The sequence below is a fragment of the Spermophilus citellus genome, assembly GCF_964194105.1.
Source record: "Spermophilus citellus genome assembly, chromosome: 3".
NCBI classification, from domain to species: Eukaryota; Metazoa; Chordata; class Mammalia; order Rodentia; family Sciuridae; genus Spermophilus; species Spermophilus citellus.
This window is the reverse complement of record NC_138184.1, coordinates 105,328,848-105,356,837: the sequence shown is the minus strand read 5'-3', so window position 1 is coordinate 105,356,837 and position 27,990 is coordinate 105,328,848. Positions and strand designations below refer to the sequence as shown.

At 39.1% G+C, this 27,990-nt stretch overlaps 1 protein-coding gene and 1 pseudogene across 3 annotated transcripts in view; both read left to right on the top strand.

Annotated features, from left to right (window-relative positions):
- LOC308643674 (immunoglobulin lambda-1 light chain-like) overlaps positions 1–27,990 on the top strand; it is a 375,374-nt gene that overhangs the window by 136,875 nt on the left and 210,509 nt on the right. The window lies entirely within an intron of this gene.
- On the top strand, positions 1,955–2,471 carry LOC308643676 (ADP-ribosylation factor-like protein 5A; annotated as a pseudogene). The gene has a single exon. The product of its transcript is annotated as an ADP-ribosylation factor-like protein 5A (transcript).

Sequence of the window (27,990 nt, the reverse complement as noted above, 5' to 3'; positions counted from 1 at the left end):
GCCCCACAGAGAACCTGAAATTACATGTCCCATGATTGCACATAGTCACCAGGCTCTATGACAGTTTAAGGAAGATTCAGAGGAGGGGAGTGAGTGCACAGCATCCCACAGCAGTCAGCCCAATAGCCCTCACCCCTGCATCCTGTGCCCCTGCATCAAAAAGAAACAGCCAGCAGACAGCATAGTGTCCACGTAGCACACAACTTCAGGTCTTCGGACTGATGAACAGGAACCAGCTGGCATGAAATCCATTGAACCAAGGAAATAGCTCCAGTCCCACAATACCTCTAGGAGGATCCAAACCTGAAGAGTGATGGGAATCTTCTAGAGATGCCAAATCTTGATGAAATAGAAATTAAAAAGACTCAATAATAATTTTCACCACCCTGGTATGAATTAGAGTGTGTGTGTGTGTGTGTGTGTGTGTGTGTGTGTGTGTATATATATATATATATATATATATATATATATATATATATATATATATATATATATATATATCACCCTTCATTTTTATTTGATAGATTATTCAATTTGATTGTATTTCTTCTAATGTTTAAAGAATTAGCTGGAACCATTCTGTTTTCTTAGCTTATGCATACACTTGCTTCTCTTGATCCCCATCACCCATTTTCCTTTTATGTTAATAGCAATTTCCTTAAATCCCACCACATCCATATTTTTTCCTTTTTTAACCTTAGTAGTTTTTTCTATCTCCCCCCCAATTTATCTCTCCTCCCCTCTTCTTTACTATGTAATGTAATAGTAATTTTGCAATCCTTAGTAATTAATTTCTCAATAAATTTCATATCATTACTATGATTTTATACCTGGGGTAGAGGAAATGTGAAGAACATTTTCACCTAGTTTTTATTTTTCCTGAGGTTAATTAGTATATGGTTTGTTCTGAAGTGATTGTATAAACAAGGTTTAGTGTCCTCTCTCAAAGTGGTGCTGATGCTAAGAACAGCAGAGGGTACACATTGAGTGCAGTAATATAAATTCTCGGATATTCACCCAACCTGGTTCTCTTAAGAGAAAGCAGCTCATGAAATATTCCTTTGTATGAATATAAAAGCAATAATCATTCCAGCAGATAGATAGACATATAAGTGAAAAAGTAAAGGAATAAACCATCTCCAAATAGCCCACAACACTTATCATCAACTGATCCCATTGACATCACAGTGCAGGAAATAATAGAGAAAGAATTTAGAAAGTTCATAGTTGAAATGTTCAGTGATCTAAAAGATTTCAAGAATGAACTAGAGAAAAAATACAGGAAGTATTTCAATAAAGAAATTCATTTCAATAAAGAAAGAGATTCTTTAAAAGAATGAAATGGAAATACTGAGAGTGAAAGGCTCAATAAATCATTTTTAAAATCCTATGGAAACCATTAACAATAGATTAGACAGACCACTTTGAAGGCAGAATGTCAGGTTTTGAAGACAAAGTATATAATCTTGAACATGGAGTCAACAACAAAGAAAATATGTTAAGTAACCATGACCAGAATATTTAAGAAATCTAGGATAACATTAAGAGACCAAATCTAAGAACCATTGGTGTTTCCAAAATTCAAACTAAATGAATGCACAATCCTTTCAATGAAATGCTACGAAAAATTTCCAAACCTTATGAACTAGAAGAAAATCCAGACTGCAGTCACCCAAGAGGAACTAGGGGAGGACAGGGGCCCATGAATCTCATGAAAAACAAAGTGGTGGCAATGTCCAGGAGCAGGTGGCAACAGCAGTGATGACACCTTGCTCAGATCAGATGGCCTGGGCTTTAGCCTATCTCTTGTTCCCTGTAAGAGGAACAGTCACCAGTGTGTAAATGAAACAGCAGCAGAGGTGGATGCTCCAGTGCACCTCTCTACCCTTTAGTCTAAGCTAGGAAAGGACAGGCCAGGTGGCCCAGGTAGCTGGAGGGGGTCCACTGCACAAGAATGGGAATTCTCTTCACCAGGATATGGAGGCAATTCAATCATCAGGGTCACAAAATTATCATTGTAGTGTTGGACAATGCAGAAAAAACTACCATCTTTATAATTTTCTATGAAAGAAATTGTACATACATCCTCTACAATAGAAAGTAAGGTAGAAGAGATAGTTATTAATGATGTACATTTGCTAATGTGGGATATTGGTGGCCAAGAATTTCTTTGTTCTTCTTCGAATACTTATACTAACATGGACTTCATAATAGTAGTTGTGGACAGTACAGAGATTTCTGTAACTAAAGAAGAACTCTACAAACTATGAGTGCATGAGGATGTAAGAAAAACTGGATTACTTATTTTTGCTAAAAAACATGAATGCATGACTGTAGTAGAAATCTCCCATTTTTTGAAGCTAGCTTCTTTTAAAGATCATCAGTCACCTATCCAGACATGCTATGATCTTACTGGTGAGGGATTATGCCAAGGTCTTGAATGGAAAATGTCACAATTTAGGATTAGATGACATTTACTGGACTCTTCTCATAGAATTTGTATAAACAGAGTTCTGGACTTTACCTGAAAGCTGCAAAAATTAATGGTTTAGATATGTTTGTAATAAATTGATTTAATTTTTTTCTATAAGAAAAATTAAGACCATGTATTTGCAAAAAAATATGAAGTCTTACCCTACAATTTATTTTCTCATTGGTTCTTTCCAAAGTACTTTATAAAGCTGTAACTGACATTTTTTTTTTCACAATGAATCCTCTCAAGACAGTGTATAGCTTGTGGTAAGTACAAAGGAAAAGGAAGGTGTTGTGAACTTTAAAGCTTTATATTAATATACCCCTCTCTGATTTGTTCTCTCTTGTTCCACTAAGTCAAAATACAAATCAGCACATACTGTTTCCAATATTTTAAAATGTCATGTTACTTATGAAAAAATGCATTTTGGTGTATGTATGATATAAATATCACAAGTTCAAGTTAATGGCTTTATGTTCCAAAGAAAAATAAATGACACAAAAATTAGTAATTTCCCTGACAAGAAAAGTACTGGCATTGGTGTTTTTTGTTTGTTTGTTTGTTTTTATTTTGGTATCAGGGATTGAACTCAGGGGCCCTTGACCACTGAGCCACATCCCCAGCCATGTTTTGTATTTTATTTAGAGACAGGGTCTCACTGAGTTGCTTAGTGCCTCACTGTTGCTGAGGCTGGCTTTGAGCTCGAGATTCTCCTGTCTCAGGCTCCCAATTCGCTAGGATTATAGGCATGTGCCATGGCACTCAGCTTTGGCATTGGTGTTAAATGCCATTTTATATTTTCCTGTATGCTCTCTGTATTATACTAACCACTCCCCATCCCAGACCAAATCATTGAGCTTCTCTCAAAAAAAAATGATGCAGGAAAAAGCTTGACATTGTATACCTATTTTATTAATCAATAACACACATGGAAACATGTAATCTGAGTGAAATAGCTGTCAAACTCTTGGCTTTACCAGGGGATAGAATTGCACACTGAGCCTTTATCAGATTATTCCTTATATTGGGCTAGATTACTAAATACATTGTTAATCCATTTATCAGTCAATAATAAATTGTAATTAAAGCTATCAAGTGATTTTTTAATTACAACTATTGTATGAAACATATCTACCCAGAGAGGTAGCATTCTATAAATATTATTAAATAATTTAGCTACATTTTTTAAATATTAAATTATATATGTCAAGCAATTAAAATGAAATTGAGAGTACAAGTCATAAAAATTTTCCAAGCAACATTTTCAACATTTTAATTTTCAGATTTCATATTTCTTATTTTAGAAGATGGAATACTTTTGAGTCTTTTTGTTTCTGTAAGTTTTCTTGTATCTTCTTTCACTTTGTAAATTCAATTTTTAATAATAATGCATTTTTTAGTCCTGTTGGTTGATAATTTATTGAAATATAATATATAATTTGTATTAAGACATAATTTGACCCAAAGTTTGGTTTGCTTAATTTTTTTCTCAATGTCTGAAAATAGAAGGTATTTTCATCTTAAAAGTAAACAGAATTACCTTGGGTATATTCTTGAGTAATTTATTTGTATATCTTTTACAACCTGAAAACTTGAAGAATCATCCAAACAGAAATGTTTTAGAATATTCAAGAAAATAAATAACTAATTTTAGTATAAATCTTTTAAATTTCATGAAGATTTTGTTAGGAATAATAATATATACTATTAGCATTGTCAAAACATTGAAAATTCCTTTCTATTGTGGCTCAGTGGTAGAGCACTTGCCTAGGATGTGTGAGGGACTGGGTTTGATTCTCAGCACCACATATAAATTATAGTTTGACAACTAAAAAAAAAGAGAGAGAGAGAGAGAACTTAAAATGCAAGGCTGGATTGTAGCTCAGTGTTAGAGCACTTGCCTACCATGTGTGAGGCACTGGGTTTGATTTTCAGCACCACATATAAATTATAGTTTGACAACTAAAAAGAGAGAGAGAGAGAGAGAGAGAGAGAGAGAGAGAGAGAGAGAGAGAACTTAAAATGCAAGGCTGGGTTGTAGCTCAATGCCTACCTTGTGTGAGGCATTGGGTTTGATTCTCAGAACCACATATAAATAAATAATAAAAAAGGTCAATCAACAACTTAAAAAATAAAGTATATATACATATATAAAATGCTCTCCAAGTCAGGTGGGATATATCAGTGTTAACTTTGGATATTTCATGTTTTATATTTATGTTATGATGTTCAAAATGAATATATAATATTTAATATTTGTCATATAAATATTAAATGTAACATTTAAAAGTTACTTTTATAAAAGGAAATCCTAAATCACTAACTTTTGTCCATATGTATTTAAACTTTTGAAATTGTTTGTCATATATTAAAATTTCCCTTCAAGCCCCCCCCCCCATAAAAAAAGATAAAAATCCAAATACTGGAAGCAGAGATATAAAGCCTTAAAATGGACAAGATCCTCTCAAAGACACATTTTTTAAAGGGCATTGAACCCAGAAGGGCTTTACCATTGAGTCACATCAACAAGCTTTTTAATCAATTGATTGATAAGTTTTTCTTTTGAGACAGGGTCTTGCTAATTTGGTAATGCCCTCATTAAGTTACTAAGGCTGACTTTGAACTTGCCATCCTTCTGCCCCAACATTCTGAGCTGCTGGAATTACAAGCTCCAAGACACATCTTAATTAAGATGCCTAATATATAAAATAACAATAGAATTTTAAAAATGATAACAGAAAAATGCAGGTTACATTTAGAGGTAAGTTAATTTTGTAAGTTAAATTTCAATTGATTTATTGACCCAGACCTTACAAGCTAGCAGGGGTTGGAATTATATATAACAAACTCAGAAAGAAAAGATGTGCCAAGCAAGATTATAACACCGACCAAACTATCCTTCAGAATTGATGTTGAAACAGAACATTTCATGATAAGCAGAAATTAAAGTATTCAAACAACTAAGCCTGCACTACATGAAATAGTTTAATGCAGAAGAAATAAAACTAAGTATTATATGAATGAATCTCAATAAAGAATAGTAAATTAAAGGAGAATCAAATCTGAATTAACCATTAGAAATAAATCAAAATGTCAGAAAATAAAGTTATCTCTCTGTAGTAACACTGAATGTAAATGTTCTAAACTCTCCAAACAAAAGGCATAGATAGGCAGATTAGATTTAAAATGAGGCCGAATAAAATAACAGAGACTTACCTTACAGACAAAGATACCCTCATACTGAAGGCTAAGGGATAGAAAAAGATACACCATGGAAATTAAAACTGCAAGCATGTGTAACTACTCAAATATAAAAGATCCTAGACTGCAAGTCAAAATTAATCAGAAAAGACAAATGTCACTTCATACTGGCTAAAAGAATCATCCAACAAGTTATGACAATAATAAATATTCATGCCCTTCAACATAGGACATCTGCATATAAAACAATCCATCCTCAATATGAAGAACCAAGTAGACCATAATACAGCAATACTGAGCAATTTCAACATACCTCTGTCCATTATTTAGGTCATTCAGTCATAAACTAAGAAAAGAGTCTTCAGAAAAAATACTATTTTTTCAAATGGACCTTACTGATATCTACAGAATGTTTCATCCATCAAAAGTTGAATTTACTTTCTTCTCAGTGCCACAAGGAACTTTCTCTAAAATAGGTCATATTTTAAGGTGCAAAGCAAATATTAACAAATAAAAACACAGAGATGATTCCTTGAATCCTATAAGATTGCAATGGATTAAAATTATAACTCAACCTCAAGGCAAAACCAAACCAAACCATTTTAACACCAGGAGATTAAATAATTCCAAGAATAAATCAGGGGAGAAATTACTGGAAACAAAGGCTGAGAAATAAGAATAGAGATATAAAGTATCAAAATCTCTGAAACAGTATGAAGGTACTTCTATGAGGAAAGGTTATAGCATTCAGTTCTTATATTAAAAGATTGAATGATTACAGATAAATAAGATGATGCTATACCTCAAGGTCCTAGAGGGAAAAAATCAAACAAATTCCAAAATTTAGAAAAATCAGGAAATAATTAAGATCAGAGCCAGAAGTAATGAAATTGTAAATCTATAAAAGATCAATGAAATTTTGAGTCCTTTTAAAAGATAAACAAAATTGATAAACTCAGCCAGATTAACTGAAAGAAAGAGAAAGAAGAGCCAAATCAATAAAATTATAAATGAAAGACAAGATATCAACACAGAATATTCTGAGATTCAGAGGGATCTTTAGAAACTGTTTTGAAATCTTATACTTAAATAAACTAGAAAATCTAGACTATATTGACAAATGTTGAGACACACATGACTGACCCAAAATGAATCTGAGTACATAGAAAATTTGAACAAAGATCAAGCAATAGGGCTGGGGATGTGGCTCAAGCGGTAGCGCGCTCGCCTGGCATGCGTGCGGCCTGGGTTCGATCCTCAGCACCACATACCAACAAAGATGTTGTGTCCGCCGAGAACTAAAAAATAAATATTAAAAATTCTCTCTCTCTCTCTCTCTCTCTCTCTCTCTCTCTCTCTCTCTCTCTCTCTCTCTCTCTCTTCCCTCTCTCACTCTCTCTTTAAAAAAAAAAAAAAAAAAGATCAAGCAATATAATTGAAGCAGCAATTAAAGCCTTCTAACAAAGAAAACCTAGGACCAGGTGGATTCTCAGCTGAGTTCTATGAGACTTTTAAAAAAAGAACTAATGACATTTCTCCTCAAAATTTTCCATGAAATAGAAAAGAAAGGAACACTGTCAAATTCACTATAAGCCAGTGTCACCCTGAGAACAAAACCAGACAAAGACATATCAGACCAATATTCCTTATGAAAATAGATGTAGAAATTCAAAATAAAAAAAATGATATGCCACATTTAAAATCACATTAGGAAGATAGTACAACATGATCAAGTGTGTTTTATCCCAGGAATTCAAGGGTATTCAATATATGCAAATCAATAAATGCCATTCACCACATAAATAGCTTTAAGTAGAAGAATCATATGATAATCCCAAGTGATGCAAGGAAACTATACAAAAAAGTCCAGCACCCATTCATGTTGAAAACAGTGGAGAAACACTAGTATTTAAAACACTAGGAATGGAAGGAACTTATTTCAATACTGTAAAGGTTATATATGACAAAGGTCTACATCATACTTATAGAGAAAAACTAAAAACATTTCCTCTAAAATCAATATCAAGTCAAGGGTATCCACTTCCATCACTACTATACACTATAGTCATTGAAACTCTAACCAGAACAACCAGGCAAAAGAAAGAAATTAAAAGGATACAAATTAGGAAAAGAAGTCAAATTATCTCTGTTTGCTGTTGATAAGATCCTATATTTAGAAGTCCCAAAAAACTCCACTAGAATACTTCTAAAGTTGATTTAAAAAATTCAACAAAGTAGCAGGATAAAAGATCAAAATACATAAATTAATTGCTTTCCTCTTCTCCAATAATGCATTTGCAGTAAAAGAAATCAGGAAAAGTATCTCATTCATAATAACCTCAAAAATACTTTGAAATAGAAGCTGGGGTTGCAGCTCAGTTGTGGAGCGCTTGCGTAGCATATGTGAGGCACTGGGTTCAATCGTCAGCACTACATACAAATAAGTAAATTGTATCCGTCTAAAATTAAAAAAAATACTTGAAAATAAATCTTCTCCCATATACCCAACCAACTTATACTGCAGACCTGTCAATTTACATATATCTCTGATGTCCAGGTATAGACAGTGTCAGAGAATAGATGATTTGGTAAGATATTGACATGTTTTAAATGTATACCTGATCCCCAAATTTCACACACTGGAAACTTAATGCCTAAACTCTGTTTCTAATATTTGGGAAGTAGGACCTTGGCATATAATAAGGATTAGACACACTTCAGATAGAGCCCTAATATCCAGAGTATACAAAGAACTCAAAAAATTAGATAATAAGATAACAAATAACCCAATCAACAAATGGGCCAAGGACCTGAACAGACACTTCTCAGAGGAGGACATACAATCAATCAACAAGTACATGAAAAAATGCTCAACATCGCTAACAGTCAGAGAAATGCAAATCAAAACCACCCTAAGATACCATCTCACTCCAGTAAGATTGGCAGCCATTAAGAAGTCCAACAACAACAAGTGCTGGCGAGGATGCGGGGAAATGGGTACACTTGTTCATTGTTGGTGGGACTGCAAAAAGGTGCAGCCAATTTGGAAAGCAGTATGGAGATTTCTTGGAAAGCTGGGAATGGAACCACCATTTGACCCAGCTATTCCCCTTCTCGGTCTATTCCCTAAAGGCCTAACAAGAGCATGCTACAGGGACGCTGCTATATCGATGTTCATAGCAGCACAATTCACGATAGCAAGATTGTGGAACCAACCTAGAAGCCCTTCAATAGATGAATGGATTAAAAAATGTGGCATTTATACACAATGGAGTATTACTCTGCAATAAGAAATGACAAAATCATAGAATTTGGAGGGAAATGGATGGCATTAGAGCAGATTATGCTAAGTGAAGCTAGCCAATCCTTAAAAAACAAATGTCAAATGTCTTCTTTGATATAAGGGGAGTAACCAAGGACAGGGTAGAGACGAAGAGCTGGAGAAGAAGAATAACATTAAACAGGGATGATAGGCGGGAAGGAAAGTGAGAGTTAAGGGAAATTGCATGGAATTGGAAGGTGAGCCTCAGGGTTATACACAATTACATATAAGAGGAAAGGAGGAGTAGGAGAAAAATTATATAAGTGGAAGAAACGATTTATAGTAGAGGGGATGGAGAGAGAGAAGGGGAGGGGAGGGGAGGGGAGGGGTGAGGGGACAGTGGAGAATGGGATAGACAGCAGAATACATCAGTCACTAGAAAGGCAATTTGTAAATCAATGGAAATGTAACTGATGTGACACAGCAATCTGTATACGGGGTAAAAATGGGAGTTCATAACCCACTTGAATCAATCTGTGAAATATGGTATATTAAGAACTATGTAATGTTTTGAACAACCAACAATAAAATTAAAAAAAAAAAAGAACATGATAAAGGGGCTGCCCAAGATGGCATTGGTGACTTTGTAGGAAGAGGAAGTAAGACCCCTGCTAGCATGCTTACTTAGTTAGTCTTGAGATGTGATAATGAATTTACTCTATTGTGATGCAGTAAGAAGGCCCACACCAGACACAAGGGCCATGCTCTTGGACACCCCAGCTTCCAGACCCAGAAGACAAATAAGTTTCTTTTTTTTTTAATTACCTGGTCTCATTATTATTATAGAAAAATAAAACAAACTGAAACTAATATGGGTAATGTGTGTATGTGGATCATAAGTCTACCGCCAGATGAATAGATGTGCCATACCTTGGTATTTCCTGCTACACACTGTGCTGTAGGCAGCTATGGTTTGAATTGCTGCCAGCATTCACGTTCTGTCTGGTATTCCGTTACACTAGAAAAAAGCAAACTAGACAGAAACTCAAGGCAAAGAAAATATATATACATTTGTACACAAGATCCAGGAGGAAATATAATTATAGGTACTGCATTATGAAACTTTTTCCCTTAAAATGTTTTATTATTTATACAACCTAACACAAGTAATTAAGATACATTTAGAAGCAACATAAATTTATAAATTACAAACAATATTTTGACATCAATCTTCACATACTACAAAGATAACACTCAATATTAGTTTGACAAATCCTAAGTATGTTTTTCTTTACATTAATGCAAATTTGTTAATTATACCGTGAAAATGTACTTTTAAGCACTTTATTGTTAATTGATATACTTGAAAGCAACATCAATCACTTCTTGAAGACCACTGCAAGATAACAAGCTGCAGCTGAATACCTTCAGAGCCCAGTGTGTATGGAGCCCTGAGAGCAGTGGGGGCAGGGCAGGCAGCTTGTTGAGGACATGTGTGCCACGGGTGCCATCTGGAGGAAAACAGCCAGCCACAGCACTTTCAGTAGCTAGGAGCAGCAAGGCAGTAATGCTAGGGCCAAGAAGGCAATCCAGCAACACTGGTGCACAAGGGCTGCAGGGGAGGCTTGGGTGACCTCAGTAAGAGTAAGAAAGTGGAAGTGCAGTTCTCTGCCTGGATTTTGAACTAATCAAAAAGAAATTTTGAATTTTTTCTAAAAGACAGATGGGATCCCCCTAAAGAAAATATCCTGGTACCTGTTGCTGGGCTAGGAAAACTGGACTGGAAAATAGCTGTGCTAGGTGATGCTTGTCAAGATGCGAATTTTCCCTCCCCTCCCTCCCTCCCTCCCTCCCTTCTTTCCTTCCTTCCTTCCTTCCATCCTTCCTTCCTTCTCTTTTCTTCCAACCTTGTTATGAACAGCTATTCTAAAATTAATACACATAAACTTTATCTCTGGATCTCTCACTGGATCTATCAATTTAGCAATAATGGAAGATCAGTGAATCAGATACCACCCATCTTTGTCCCTGACATTGAATCCCACAGTCTTCTTCCTGGTTCTAAATTTTGTATGACAGCAGGAGATTTTCAGAAGATTTATCCATAATGTAATAGGTGGCACTATACTGCTGCCTCTTTCTGCAAAAGGCACAGCTCACAATGTGATTGACTATGTTGATACGATATGGAAAACATTCAAGCCAGATGGAATTTTGATACATCTTGGTCCTCTGCTGTACCACTTTGAAAATTTGGCAAAGTACTTTCCATAGAATTGAGCTATGAGTATATAAAAAATGTTGTTCTGCAATATAGATTCCAGGTAGAGGTGGACAAAGAATCCCTATTGTCAACATACACTGTGAAGGATCTCTCTATGATAAAACACTACTATGAATGTGTCTTATTTGTGGTCCATAAGCCACAATAATGGTCGTAAGTTATATCACTCAGAAAAGTTTAATAAGAACAAATGCTGAGATAAACAACTCAAAATCAACTATCAGTGATGACTGGGTACATCTCAAATCAGTGCTGCCTTCTTATTCCTAACAACATTTAGAAATAGTATCTATTCACTTTAAAATATCTATTGTTTTGGTCATAAATACACTATGCTATGCAGATTTCTATTGCACAAAGTAAAAATAGAGGAAATAACCTTCACATATACTTTTTCATTGAAGTCCACAATTGTCTTTAGTTGAAAACAAATTAATTTCCAGTGTCTTCATGAAGCTGTCACAAGTCTGCCATATTAATAATTGATAGTATTGAAGTCCATAATAATTTTCTTTCTATTGTTTTATGTGCATTTCATATGCTATTTTTAGAAGTTTAAGTATTGTTACATTCAATATATGGAGTTGGTATTTTGTTTGCTTTCTTCCTGAACAATCTATATATAAAATATGTATTTATTCATTTTCTTCCAAATTAGTAGACTGTTTTTTTTTCTGGTTGAGCTGAATTTAGAGAAGAATCAGATATTTCATTTTTATGAAATGTTAAACCTAATTGTATCACTAATCGGTAAAATATAATTGGGTAATTAAGTCTTTTATGCACGTTATATGGAACACTTTATGAAAGCATACTCATCATGGATCACTTTGAAATGTGTCCTCTGCTGTACCACTTTGAAAATTTGGCACAAAAGGATTTTTAAAAGTAGCTCTACAAGAGTGGAAAATAAAAATCTACCCATTTGAAATGTATGATTTTTTTGTTTTGTTTTTGGTACTGGCTATTGAACTCAGAAGCACTCAATCATGGAACCACATCCCCAGCCCTATTTTGTATTTTATTTAGAGATAGGGTCTCACTAAGTTGGTTAATGCCTCACATTACTGAGCCTGGCTTTGAACTCTCCTTCCTCCTGCCCCAGACTCCAAGCCCCTGGGATTTCTGACATAGGCCACCATGCCCAGTTGAAATGGATGATTTCAAACTAGAAATGAATATAGTTTGTCAGTGTGCTGTTTACAATAATGTATTTTTTTTTGTTTTGGATTACCAGGATTATGAAAGGAAGCACTTTTTTAGTTAATCATATACTGGTTTAAAAAACTCTCAAAATGTTATTAATGTGGAAAATTTTAACTATGAAATTTAGGGCTAAGTTATCACTCTCTCTTGGTGTGTCTTTAAACTGCAGAATTCATGTAATTTCATATTAACACCAATTTTGTTCCTTAATAGATGGAGCTTAAACATTATATATACTGTTGTAAATTATTACCTCTAGCATATCTTAGAGGGAGTTTTTCTCTCCTCCTCCTCCTAGTTTTTTCCTCCTCCTCCTTCTCCTCCTCCTCCTCCTCCTCCTAGTTTTTTCCTCCTCCTCCTCCTCATAGATTTTTTCTCCTCCTCCTCCTCCTCCTCTTCCTCCTAGATTTTCCTCCTCCTCCTCCTCCTCTTCCTCCTCCTCGAATAATGCTTTAACCTTTTCTTGATGAAAAGAAAAAAACTTTTATTGAATATTCTCACAGATAATTATGATTGCTTTCAATTATCTCCTTGGCAATTTGGATTACAGGGACTTAATGTGCTGGTAACATAAATGTCATGGTTTTGATAAGAAAAGTTAATTGTGAATCTTTAGACCTGAAGGTGGATTCTGAAAACAGTGAGAGAGCATTTTTATATGTATTACTGTTTTACAGGATATGGTTCCAAGGAGCTAATTTGACTTATCAAGTTAGAGAAATCTGAAACCTGATGTTTCTAAAAGCAAAATAAAACTATGAAGTTTGGTGTCCCTCAATACTTGGCAGGCATACATTTGGTAGTAATTCTCATCACCTATATGAATAAACTTGAAATTAATTGCAAAAGGGAAAAAACAAAATTACTCTTTCATAAAAAATTAAAATAAATATAAGAATTTAAATCATTAATTGAACAACCAGGAATGCATGCTGTTTTTGAATAATTTTAAAAAAATGACTTTTATTTGCTCACTCGTGTTTTCACAACTTGTATCAAAACAAAATATCTTTTTTTTTTTCTCACAAAGGCAAAAACAGATTAAAACTCATGGATTGGTTTTGTTACCTAATTTTTTTTTACTATCAGGTTTTATTCTTTAATAATGTGCCTATGTTTCCAAATTATAGAATATATTTTAGTTAAATGTGATATCAATCAATAATAGAAGAGTCACTGAAGGATTTATTTAAATCTTTATTTCTTAAGTTTAGTCCTAGCTGCTAAACTATGTAAGCCTTAACAATTTTTTTAAATTAGCTCTAATCATGAATGAATTATTTTCAAAATGATCAGGTATTGATTTAGATGTGGCAGGACCATTCTGTCCTGGTATTTTCTAGGCTGAGGCATAGGAAAGAAAGACGACCTAAGTAAAAGGACAGTCACGGGCAGACATGTGTTCAGTGGTCATAATCCCTCATTTGTATAGGTGGTAATTCCACACCTTGGCCTAGGCAAATAGGTTAGTGGACATAACTTATTAAGAATGTGTTAATCATGTTTATACTTACTGCATAGGTAAGTTCCTCCTCCCAGAATCAGGATGTCACAGAAGCATCAAGTTTTTCTTTCTCTTTTCCTTCCCTCCTCCTCCTCCTCCTCCTCCTCCTCCTCCTCCTTCTTCTTCATGTGTGTGTGTGTGTGTGTGTGTGTGTGTGAGAGAGAGAGAGAGAGAGAGAGAGAGAGAGAGAGAGAGAGAGAGAGAAAGAGAGATTCTGTTTTCAATCACTTGGAAATCAAAAAAGAATAATGTTTTAACCTTTTCTTGGAGAAAAGAAAAAAACTAGAGAAGATACACTCTCATCACAGAGTGGGACATCACAGAGAAGATACACACTCCTCACAGAGTGGACAAGACAAAGAAGTTGGCTGTAGTTCTGTTTGTATACATCCTGGGAATGTCTCTAGAACTGGACAGGTCTCTGCAACATAAAGCCATCTAATAAGAACATAGGGACCCTCTTCCAGCCTATACACATAATAAAGCCATCACCACACTTGTGTGCATCTGAGAGTTTGCATATATGTATATGTGGGCATATTTATAATGCATGCACCCAGCTGTGCCTCCCAACCTGGCCTTCATGCCCTTCCCTGACCCCAGACAACCTAGACAAATCCTGCTACAAGGAGACCACGTCTTACATTTAGGATACCTGGGTAATTTTCTCAGGTTGACAACAATGTTCTCAGTTGTCCTGGCAATAGAGTCTCCTTGGGCCTCAACTATAATCACTGTGAAATTGGAAGACTTATATGGATTTTTAATTCTTTGTCAAATTAATTAATTCAATAACAGAAAGGGTCCATTAACTGAAAAGAGGCTCACAGCGTGGATCTCACTGAGTGAGAGAATTCTTGGAGTCCTGTCTATTTTTCAGAGAAGTGTGGAAAATGGTATCAACCAACAGTTGTTTTTCTGTGTGATGGGAGAACACTTCCCCCAGAGAGAAGAAAGGGCACACTGGGAAGAGGGGAAAGTCCTCCACTATGCACTGCAAATGTGGGTGATGGAGTAAAATAGTTGCAGCAGAGGTGAAAATGAGGAGGAAGAAGATGGTGATGGTGATATACCCATGGTTGGACTGTTGTGCCAGAGCAATAGCTGTTCTGATGACATTGCTACTACTGCTATTAGAGCAGAGGAAAGCATCAGTCTTGATTTCTATGTATAATGTGAAAGCAGTAAATGGCCCCAAAATGTGTTACAAAATTTTTGAGGACCTGGACACTTTACAGAAGAGCTATAGTTTATTCTATAAGCTCCATTTTTCTATCAAAACACAAGGCTGAGAGATAGCTTTTCATACTAAGAGTCAGTTACAGGAACTATACTAGTGTCCTTCTGGGCACAGGACAAATGCTGCCTCTCTGTGCTGTGCAGGATAGGGTGCAGCTGGCACAGTGTGGCAGTACTCCTGTCCACATTATTGCAGATGACAGAGGCTTTTGATGTCACCTAAAGGGAACCACAAGTCTTAGTTTCCTCCACCAACAGATAGCAGCAGAGGTACTACTACCAAGTCAGAGGATAGAGCTGCCCAAGAGAGACAAATAGGGAGGCCAGCATGGTTCTTTATCAAACAAAATGACATGTATGAAATGATATAGCAATAATTCTAATGACACAGTGCCACTCAACAGGTGATCAAGGGTCAGGCATTGAACTGGAAGTCAGGAAAGTCGAACCTATGCCCTGGGTTACTGTAACCAGGGTCTGAGGGCAGACTCTCTTGTGTCTCTCCAGGACATTTAAGGAAGCCCAGAACATAGAAAAAGACTCATCTAAGAAAGGTGCTGGAGGAACCAGGCTCCAGGTATCAGACTGAGTAGATTTTGTAGGACTGAAAATAACTCAAAAGACAAAGCTTTGGTCCAAGTACTTTAGAAGTGAGGTCAGTGTGAGAATGTAGGGCTCCCAGGACCTCTGTCCTTCCTCCACTATGACTGCATGGGTTTTCTGCCTAATCCTAGGGCACCATTGATCATGATCTATAAGTTGTTCCAGATATTACCCCTCTATCTCAAGAACTTGCAGAGATGCCTTCCCACTCATTTCTGGCCTCTCCTTCCATGTCCAGTCACATCATCCCTTAAGGCTCTTGGATCATGTTTAATAACAGGTGGGTCCCTTCCCTGGATGGAGCATGCACAGCCTCCTTGAGGAGATTCTGCAGAGTGCTCTAGAATCTTACTTGACTCAGGGACTCAGGTATGACCATGGGCCTGAACTTGCTTAAGTGAAAGAATCCTCTTTGCTGGAAGGAGCCTTATCTACCCACCCTCCAGAGATCATCCATGTACAACTGTGAGGTCATGGGAATTTTAGTTTTTTTTTTCTCAAGCATCTCTGGCGTCTAGAACTAATAACAAGATTATGTAAATTATTTTGCAAAAATAAAAAGTAAGAATACATTATTTATGCCAGCTTATTGTGGAAAGGGGCTGTCATAGAAGAGAGAGAATATCATGCTGAATGACACTGCAAGGTATGATAAGTCCACACATTCAGGTGGTTCTTTATCAAACAAATGCCATGTATGAAATGATTTAGCAACAACTCTAGTGACATAGTGCCACATTATAGTGAAATGACCAGGATGGGACCAAATTTCATCTAGAGTCCCAGAGAGGAGAATGAGGCAGAAGGCATGGATCAGTGGTCCACCTTCTGCTGTCATGTGTCCTGAATGATCTCAAAGGGATGAAGCTCAGACCTTGGCTAGGATCCTGAAAGGTCAATAGCCCTGCTGAGCTAGACTCAGGATATATCATTGCCCAAAGGATAAAGAAAGATGGTCACAGGTCAAACTCTAGAAGGATACTGTCATGAGTGGCCTTGGGGTCCAAGGCTAAGTTCTTGCTGAGAGCAAATGGAAGAAGTTGTGGTTCTATCCCTCCTCTTTATTTTCATGCACTACTTCATTTCTGGTAGAATGTTAACCAATAACCCTCAGTGAGAAGAAAATTTTCAAAATAACAAAACACTTACTGACCAAAAGGACCTGAGAAAGACCTGGAGGAGAACAGCTGTGTTACATATTTCAAAACACAGAGTTTGGGACATCAATATCATTGCCTGGACCCCTCTCCTGCTCACCTTCTCACTCTCTGTGTAACTGATCTTCCTGTGTCCTATCCCTAGATTCAGTCCTCAAAGTACCCTGACCTGGGTCAGATTCAAACACTACGCTCAACCTAGACACAGTATAATTAGGGCTACTCAGAATGGATCCTTCATCCTGAGGCCATCTCTTCTCTCCCCTCTTATATAATCTTTGGCTTCCTAAAAGTTCACACGGATGTCCTCAGTTTTAGTGCCCCTGGAACTGACAGCCATAGTCCCCTGCTTTGGTGATGCACTGCACAAAGAATATACCCATTGGAACCAGCATATGCTATGTCAGATCTCTGCTCAAATGACATGCAAAGTGAGCAGCCTTCACAAATCCCAGAGAGATATTTTGGCACCAGCTAGAAGACCCTGTCTGTCAATAGCACATGTCAAGGATGATGCTGTTACTCTTAATCATGGTACAGCAGTGGTACTCACACTGGCACACACAGATGGGAAGTGAGACCCAAACTCCTTCCTATCAGCTGTCCCTTTATTCCAGCACAAAAGAAGGAAGGAGACAAATCCATGAGCAAGATGGGCTCAGCTCACTCCGATCAGAGAAGAGACTGCCCTCTCCTCACAGCTCTCTAGCCAGGCTCTGCAGGGGTTGTGGGGATGGAGGAAGAATTTCTGGCTGGAAAGACCAACTGACCTGCTGCTTTCCAGCCCCAAAAATTTGAGGAGTGGGGTGATGGTCAGAGTGGAAGTACAATCAGAGAGATTCTTATGTGTTACAGTCATGGTCCCTGGATTTCTGTAAGATATGACTGTCCACTCATTGGTCCATTTCAGCAGGTGGAAGACATAAAAAATTCTTAAAGCATTGCTGATCATGTTTCTAGTTCTTGGAGAGCTATGGGCATCCTTCCAGCACTAGGTTCTCACAGACAGCATTGGCAAAGACAGAAAGCTAGAGAAGTGAGGACACTCATCACAGAGTGTGGACATCAGTTGGATTTAGTTCCTGTTGTTATTGAAGACCAGGGTCAGGTATCTGCCACATAAAACCCACTAAGCAGAAGGGTGGAATGTTAGGATGTACCTTTCTTTGACTAGTTCACAGACCTGTGTGCATCTGAGTTTGTGTATGTATCCAACATTCCCCATGAATTAAGTCATTTAAACACAACACCCCTCTGATCCAAGCATTGATCTTTTCACAGATGGGGAAGTTGAGGCTCAGAGAACAGGAGGAACTTGCCTGAGTTCAGAGCTTGGGCCAACCCAGCAGCACATATCTGGTCTTCAAGCCTCAGAGTCCCTAATTTTATCAATTATCATGTGCCTTTTCATTACACTTTCAAGTCCAAGATGCCAATCTCTCCTCATAGTTCCAGAGGTTCTTGTTTGTAACATGCCATGGAAGGAGTAGAAGAAATATCCCCTTTCCTGTGTAAGGGAGGAAAGTGCACTTGGATAAAGAAAGAGAGGCTTCTGACAAGAGGGTCCAGAAGGCCTGAGTGAAGGAAAAGGAGATGGGTGGGGAAGCAGGGCATAGATGGCCAGAAAGGACAGCTCCAAGGTGAGTCTCCTGGAAGGACTCTTGATAGACTTTCTCTCTTTGGAAGAGTTAGGCAAACGAGAGAGGGGGGGGGGGAGGGAGAGAAAGAGAGAGAGAGGGATATAGATATAGATAGATAGATATAGATATATAGAGATAGATAGATGTGTGGCCTATAGATAGATAGATATAGATTAGTTGTCAATGAATCTTTATGTTATTTACTTATATGCAGTGCTGAGAATCAAACCCAGGGCCTCACACATACTAGGCAAGTGCTCTACCACTCCAGCCCCTTAAGCAATGTCTCTTAATTTCTGAATAATAATTCCTTCAGCAGAACAAAGGGGGACATATTATGCCCAAGCATAAAGTTGGGTTATTGCAAATGTCTGCCTGAAGTGTCTTGTTTAAGATGCCTGTCAAAGAGGCTGCAATACAATAAGAGTTCAGAATTGGTAATTCTGCATAAACTAATGGTGCAATTTTAGTGTCATTTGTCTTGTGGGCAGCAATGGGCACTGTTAGACTCAGGCTGGGAATGCCTAGAAATTCTCCAGTACAGAGGGCCTCATTTTATTCATTGATTTCCTCTGAGGTTACTGCTACCAGGTGAACTGCACTTTCCATCCCTGACATCGTTGTGTGCTTTCTAATTTTTTTTTTTGGGGGGTACCAAAGTTTGAATCCAGGGGCATCAGCCTTTTTGATATTTTATTTAGAGACAGGATCTCACTGAGATACTTATGGCCTAAGTTACTGACATGGGATTTTAACTCACAATCCTCTGCCTCAGCCTCCAAAGCTGCTGGGATTACAAGCATGCATCATTGCAACTGGCCTCATGTGGCCCTTCTTCTAAAATTAGAACATTACCAGCACAAAGCCACCAGGATCAGAGCTTATTCAAGAACATAGAAAAACAAGCTGCTGAAGAGAAGAACAAATTTGCAGCCACTGCTCCTCCCTTCTCTAGCTGTAAGAACACAGGATGAAAAAGAGTATTGTCTAGTCCAGTCCCAGCTGGGCAACCTCAAGACATAGTGTTTGGAATCACCTCCCACCATGGACTGGCTTCACATTTACCTCTTGCTCTTTGTTTTCTCCATAGGCCAGAACTTCCTAAAGCAATATGGAGACCTTCTTGCTATTTCCCTCCAAACACAGATCCTAAGGTTAGGTCTTTCCCATTCTTTTGAACACTCAATGTCACTCACAAAATTGTATGTTCCCAGGTCTTTTTGCCCTGCTTGTGCTGATCCAGTCCCCATTTGCTTTTGCCTCACTTGGGAGCCTCAGCCACAGTCACCTACATCCTGAGCAGTGAACACATCAACTACTTAATTCTGTGGTAAAGTAGAGGCCAGGAAAGAGGCCTCAGTAAGTAATGAAGGTGAACAGTGATGGCAACCAGAGCAAGGGGGATGGGATCTCTGAGCATGTCACAGGCTCCAACTCTGGGGCTAACAACTACTTAACCACTGCTAACACTCAGGCTGAGGATAAGGCCAAGTACTTTGGTGGAAAGAAACATACAATTGTTGGCCAGGGAGGGTAAACCACAGGGACACAGGCAAAGGAAAAGTGAAGCCAAAACCTCTATACTTCCCCTCTTCCTCTTCAGGGTCTTGGAGTTACAGCCTCACATCCCTGTCAAGAACCCATGATTTTTCTCCTTGCAAACTCCCTTATTCTACAACTCTGCTCCAAGGACATCACTAAGGAGAGGTAACTTGGGTCATTATTAGGGTCATTTTGACAAAATAATGTTGTGGTTCTTCAATATTAGCCAGTGGGGCCAAGACTGTGAGAGACAAGAGCAGCCCAGGGAAAAATTTGTTCTGGGGAAAATGGTTGGGCTGAGATGATCATGTATCCCAGAGGCCTATTAGGCCTTGGGATCCATCTGGATTTCTGTCTGTTGAAGGGACGCTGATGGAGGTTTCCTTGGGTGAAAATGAAAGTTGGGTACTATGAGAATGGCAGTGCCTGGTAACTGCTGAGTGCAGCAGGATCCTGTCAAACCGAGGATTGCAAACCAAGAAAGGATAAATAAGCTTAAGCTCAAAGCAAAGATAGATTCTATTCAGGTACAGAACAGATATTTGCATATTAGGAAATATAGTTTCAGTTAGAAACCAAGCAAGATTTTTGTCAAGGTAACAGGTGAAGGGACTTGTTTAAAGAAAATAAAAACTTTCACTGATCATTGCATTAACCAGGTTGTTTTGTTTTGGAAGAATTTGGATTGGATATGAGGTCTGTCCATACATGAAGCTACACATGCTGGGTTGTTAGGGGGATATCACAGGGGGATTATCAGCAAGCTGTAAAGCTTTTAAGAAAGCACATTGGCACAAGTCTCAGCAACAGAATCTGCTACACTTGGTGAGCACATTTTTTTTCCAAAAAATATTTTTAAAGGTTTGTTTTGTTTAACACATTTATTTTTATTTATTTATTTTTATGTGGTGCTGAGGATCTAACCCAGGGCCTCATGCATGCTAGGTGAGCTCTATATACTGCTGAGCCACAACTCTAGCCCCTCCAAAATATTTTTTATCCAGACACTCAATCAAGGGTCTTTTGACTATAAAGAAGGGTTAGCCTGTCAAACTTTGACCTCTGAGCCTTACACAGTCTTTTCTCTCTCTTGACCAGAGTGCAGTCATTTTACTTTTTTCAGGATCCAGCAGGAAACAGTTGGCCCTCAGAAAAAACAGGGCAGGTGACTTGATCCCAGTGGTGAGTACAGAGCAATGTCCAGAAGAGTGTGCATGTCAACAAGGTTGTGGGCAGGACAACAGGGAGTACAGTTTGGCCTCTCCCGCTGTCATAGATTCTAGAATACTATTTCACCATATTGGGAACCATGTCCTAGTACATATAATTAGTCAACACACATTGTTCTCCACGTTTTTTCCCATGAAATTTTGTATGTATGGGTCTGTGTGTGAGTGTGTGAGCATACACGCATACACACATCCTCATATGTATGTGAGGAGTTACCAAAGAGGGGGACGTCAACTCATGATGAGTAGGGATCTCAAAAAATATTGCTGAAATGAGTTGAAGAAAGCACCAGCTAAAGGTATAGAGAATGATATAGGAAAGTGAAAAATAAACATTCAAGGGAGAGTAGGGGCCATCTGGAGAGTAAACAACACTTTCGGAATTCTCAAACTCTTCTTTTAAAGGAAACTTAATGAGAGGTAGGTATGGGAAGGGATGTGGGGATGACATCAATCTGTTGATCACAAGACAGTTTAATGGTGGTTGGGAAGTTCTTGGGATCATTAGGCTAATGTGGTCTCTGATATCTGAATAGTAGATAATATTGTAAAGTCCCACATATTTGAGGTTCCTGGAAAAGTACCTTCTATCTTAGAATTTGTATCTCCCTCCAGTGCAGCTACTCTAAAAATGGATGTATTTGTGGGTGAAATAACAGTGCATGGGGCAATTTTTAAAAGTGGGTAGATTTTCAGTAACTTTAAAATTGTGAGTGAAGATTTGTAGATTTACCAGAAATTTGAGAGTGGGAGCCCTAGGAGAACCATCTTGGTAAGTGGCAGGCCTAAGAGACAGAACTAGCTTGGGAGTGAAAGGATGAATAGAAGCACAAGCTTTTCAATCAATAAATTGTATTTTCTTGCCTGTCCTTTTGTTTTCTTTCTACCTATCATTTATTTATTATTTATCCACACATAAGTGTTTTTAATGACAATGACATTATACTGCTACCAAGACATACCGAATCAGCACAGTCTAACATCCCACTTATGCCAAATCTTTGTCTTCCTCAGAAACATGGTTCCAGAAAGACCAGGGTTGGCATCTAGACAGCTATGACCATCAATCCTTGGCTTCACAAGAGGTTCTGCATTCCTCCAATGAGAAAAATTAGACTTCCTTCCAGCACATGGCTTTCCACCTAGAAGTGAGAGCCCAACCATTGCAAATGCCATAAGGATTGTTCTGCATGGCCTACAAGATGGCTAACTTTACATACAGGCAGTATCCCTGAATGAGGTTTTATTAACAGGGTGATGATCAAGACAATGGGCACATTAATTCCCAGGTATATAGGGAAATCCAGAGATGTTGCAGAGGAAATACACTAGAGTCAAAGGGTGAATGAGAAAACATGAAGCACTTTCCAAAACATGGGCATGCTATCCTAGCACATCAGGTGCTAGGATAATGAGCATGGAGCAGAAACCTCTTACTTGCCAGGTATTTCCCATCATAGAAACCAGGGGCCTCACACTCAAAAACCCTAGATTTCAAGAAAAAAGATTCTAGAATTTAAAAGCTAACCAAAAGAAGCTGTTGAGGAAGTCTGATTATTTCTGGCTACTGCTGTGGGTACCCAGCTCCACCCTGATTATGGAGGACCCAATAGTGAATGGTCACATGGCGCCCATCTTCTGCCACCATTGCATCTTAAGAAGCAAGGAGGGCACAGAGGCAGAAGCAGCAGGTGAGTTGGTGGTGGGGGGGGGGATATAATCATTGGAAAAACTGTAAGGCAAAAAGGAATTCTAATTGGGTCCCTTTCTATGTGTGCTGCAGTGAGGATGGATAGAGAGTTTCAGGCTTATGAGCTCTTCCTTTGAGAGACCTGGGAGATATGCTTGAGAAAAGGACAGTCTTTTTCTGTCTCTTTAACACAACCTGGAACAAGTATGGGGCATCTTCTCTTATTTTTCCTGAGAATTTGATGTTCAGAGAAGGGGGAAGTTTTATGAGCCTAGGATAGTAATACCTAGAGAAGAGATTATACTGCTACCAAGACATACCCCAAAATCCTTTTTTCCCCTCCCATTGCTTCAGTATTGTACATAATATAGTCCAAGCGCAAGGAACTTGACTTCCCTAAGGAATTCCCAGTGACCTATCTCTGGAATTAGAGAAGGAAGGGCATCTGCTCCCCATAGAAACCTGGGAACAGGGAAGGAGCTTCTGATAAATGCCAGCAGGACAAGTCCCACCTCTCCAGTGGGAAGGATGTGCTCAATTCAGGTGTGACCCAGACTGTGAAGGCCATAGCTTCCTGTGAGCCTCATGTTATCACTCCACCAAAAATATCTCCTACAGTGTTTGAACAAAGCTCCCACATTGTCAGCACTTTCTTCCACAGTGCCTAAGGACAAATTGTCAGGGAGTAGATTTTTAAAAAGGAAACAGAAACTTCCTCTAGCTCCACTATGCCTTCATTAGTACTAATATCTCATGGGAATGGGGACACCCATGAGAGAAAATCATGGTCTGCTCAAAAAAGCATTAAAAAAATCACACTTAGGTTATAGTAGCTACAAGTTCCTTATCCAACTAATGAGAAATTAAGTCAGGTAGACTATTTGTATGGGGAAATTCCTTACTCTTAAATAATCTTTCAAGTTTTCCTTCAGGTTAAACATCACAAACAGGCCACTTTAGTTGATTAAAATCTGGAGTATTTCTGCTGGTAGATTCTGAGCAGCCAAAGGGTAAAGATCTGTCCACCCTCCCAGGCCCTGAGCCACTCAGGATTTGACTAGGGCAGTGCCCCCCCCCCAGGCAGTTGGATGAGCCAATGGGCAGAAGAAAACTGGCTGAGTATTTACCATATATATATATAACCTTGCTGAGCCCACATTTATTTCCTTGCTTAGTCAAAGTGATTATTGTCAGTCCATAGAGTAACATGGACTCTCATCTGCCTCTGGTTAATGCTCTGATCATGAGGCTTCTTTGGTTTCATGACATTATCCCTGATTGGAGGGACACCTGACCACCTGCCCTCAAGAGCTCAGCTGTGTGCAATCTCAATGCTGACAAAATTCACAAAAACCATGGAGACACAATGCATTCCTCAGGCAAGTCCAGTTTCTTGCACTTGGACTGTATGATGTACAACACTGAAGCAATGGGAAGGGAAAAGAAAGAAATTCCCAGTGCCTGTTGACAGTCTACTGTGGGAAGGAGGCTCTCAAAGAGGGGAACAAATGCCACCTATGAAATTACACTAGATAATGTGAAGAATCAAAAAAAGCAGGAGACACTTAATAAACAGACAGCCATTTATTAACTCATTTCACAAAATGAGTGAAATGTAACAGTGTCATATTATAATGAAATGGCAATCAGGGAACACAAGTTAATTAAGTGACCCAGAGTGCAGGAGGACAAAGTAATGGGTCTTCTGCTGAGTCAGATGTTATCAGTGGTCTCAGCTTCCCAGCTCCATCCAGGCCAGGCTCTAGGAAGGTCAATAGTCTTACTGAGCTGGGCCCAGCACATACCATAGCCCAGAGGGTCAGGACACAGGTAATTGGTCAACTCCTGGAAGGTGCCTCTGACCTTGGTCCCTGGAGACTAAGGCTGATTCTACGCTCAAAAGTGCAGATGGAGTAAGTTGGGCCTCCAACCCTCCCTCTTTGTCTTCTTTTGATCCCCAAAGCTTGGAAGAAGGCTCCCCAGTAGTCTTAAATCAGCTGTCCCATGAGAAGAGCAAATGTGCAAAACCACCAAACAGTAGCTATTTCCAAATCCATGAGAGAGCATAAGATGTTTGGGGGAGACCAGGTGTGTTTGGGATATAAGATTTTGAGCTCTGGGAAATTTCCACCATGGCCTAGATCCCCATTCTGCTCCCCTCATTCTCTGCACAGGTGACATGCTCAGTCATGTCCCTAGACTCAGCCCCTGTAGGACGCTCAACTGGGACCACCCCATACCCTGACATAGCCCAGACAGAGCCTCAGAATGAAATGTTGGGAATGGGTCCTTTATTCTCAGGAACCCTTTTGTCTCCTCTCTTACAGGCTCTGTGGCTATCTTTGAACTGACACAGCTGGCCTTAGTGTTAGTTGCTCTGGAACAGATGGCCACAATCATTTACTCTGGAGATGGCCTTGCCAATGAATATGCTGAGCACTGCTACCAGCAGAAGCCAGACCTGACCCCTATGCTGATCATCTATGGTGAGAGCAACCAAGCCTCAGGGATCCCTGACCAATTTGCTGGCTCCAACTCAGGGAATATAGTCATGCTTACCATCAGCAGGGCCCAGGCTGGCAATGAGGCTGAGTACTGTTTTCAGGTGTGGAATAACACTAATGATGCTCACAGTGACTCAGGCAGATGAAGAAGTGAAATGCAAACACCTGCCCTTATCTATGTCACACTTTTCACCCAGCCCCAGCAGAACCAAATACAAAACCATGGGCAGGTCTGGCCTAGCCCACCCAGATCTGAGACACCCAACCTACCCTTTCCTCCCAGCCTTCTAACTAGGATCAGCAGAAGGTGGATCAGCATAGATTTAGGTCTGGAAGGACTATGTTTTCCTGGTGTTTTCTGGACCAGGTTTTGTAAAGGAAAATGAGATCTGAGTAATAATTAGATAGACTGAGTCGTCTGTCTATTCTTATGGTAACCATATTGTCTGTGTTTACTGATCTGGACCTCCAACTCTATTTCATAACCCAGAGAACCTGGTAAGTTGGGCTCTGTTTTCATTTCCTAGAAATCAAAGAAAAATAAGTTGAGTTGAAGCATGTTAAAATTACATTGAGAATTTAGGAGAGAACTCAGTACTTTCTATGTGTAGCATATCTTCCCATTCCCTGATGGCACATGTTAAGAATAGCTGGTCCCACATATGTTGCTGCTATACAGCCCAAATATTCTAGATTATTCCCTTGAACTGTTCTGGTCATCTCAGCTCCTGAGTCCCTTTGTTCTTTTGGCAGCCTGGGATCCTGAACAACACCAACCACGATACAGGATACTCTGGGATATACTCACATTCCCATCCATAGAAGCTCAGAGTTCTGGCAGCTCACAAGTTGCCCTCAAGCAAAGTGGTGTCTGTTACAAAGAACAGCCATAGGTTCACATCCTTCTCAGAGAGCTTCAGTTTAATGACTGCTTGAAGCCACAAACCCAGAGCTCTGCCCCATTTATCATGTCCTGAAGGGAATCCCCCTCCAGAGATTCCTGTAGAAATGCAGAGTCCTTAATTGCCACCTTATAGGATCACTGTCCCTTTCTGCCCACTGCTGCCTCCCTCTTTGCTTTCAACACAGCTTGAGCACCATTCTCCATCTCAGAGTCTGCATCTGGGACACCCAATTAGAGGAGAGCTACTGTCCCCAACAAGGGAATTCAGAGAACTTGGAGGCCATAGTACACCAAGAATGTATGTGTAGCTCCTAAATTCCCAGTGTAAATGTTCAGATGCCTATCTATGGCCAATGTTTCTTGATTCCTATAAAATTAAAGCACTGCCTGACTTACTAGGTACTTGGGTTATGAAACAGAGTTGGAGGGAAAAGCATGTGATGTTTTCAGATACGCATGCATGTGCATGCACACAGGTGTGTACACACACACACACTCAACACTCCAAATACAGGGCTGAATGATGTTGGGTAACTTGCTACAGTCCTGCATAACATGTGCCCCCAGGATAGAATGACTAAGTCAATGAAGCCCCAAATCATTTTGGGTTCAGGGTCCATATAAAAGGAATGGATGTCCCAAGGTTCTTTATTGTCTGGACTGGGCCAGGAATGAAACCTGATGCCCCCCTGCTCCAGCTCCTCCCTAGCAGCATCTCCAGGTTCCTCCCTCCCTCTGTGGACCCAGCTTCCCTCCTACCGCCCTAACTGCCTCCCCTCAACTGTATGCCTCCCCTCCCTCTGTCCCTGCTCCAAGGCCTCCCCTCTCTACTGTCCTCAGGAGCAAACCCACAGCATATTGATCCTTCCCTGATTCTGAGCTCAGTCCAGGCAATGCTGCTGGGGTGAACTCCTGGGAATGAGGTCCAATTTTATCAAAGAGCTGCTGAAGATAGTATACAAATCCTTGACAATGAACTATGAGGTTTGTGATTAAATAAAAATGTTACTAATGGAAATGGTGTTGATTGATGATGATAATGATGTAAATACCCTACTGAACTTTAATCAAAAACATCCTGTACTTCCATTGACTGCACAGCAGCTCTCATTGCCATGGGGCAGCACCAGCACTGGCAGCAAATACATGGGAGCCTGGCTCCATAGAAAGCATCAGCATGTTTCTTGGGACTTTTCTGTTTATTCAGAAGAACTGAGAAGCAAACACTCACACCTTTCCCCCCACCAAAAAAAAAAAAAAAAAAAACACGAAGAAGGGACATTCCACCCCTAGACAGGGTCAAAGAAACTGTAAACTATCTACCTAACTTCGTCTAATGGATGCCAATTCTCTGTACTGTACTTGGCAGGACAAGGTGAGTGCAGCTAGCAGAGTAAGCCTGGATGCTGTACACATACCCTCTCAGGTGACATGGACTTTGGAGTCACCTGTAGAAGGGATCCACTTTTCCTAGGCTCCTCCATCAGCAGAGGGAGGTAGAGCTACAGTCATGAGCAGCCAGGAAGAGGCTGTGTCCGTAAAAGAGGAGGCC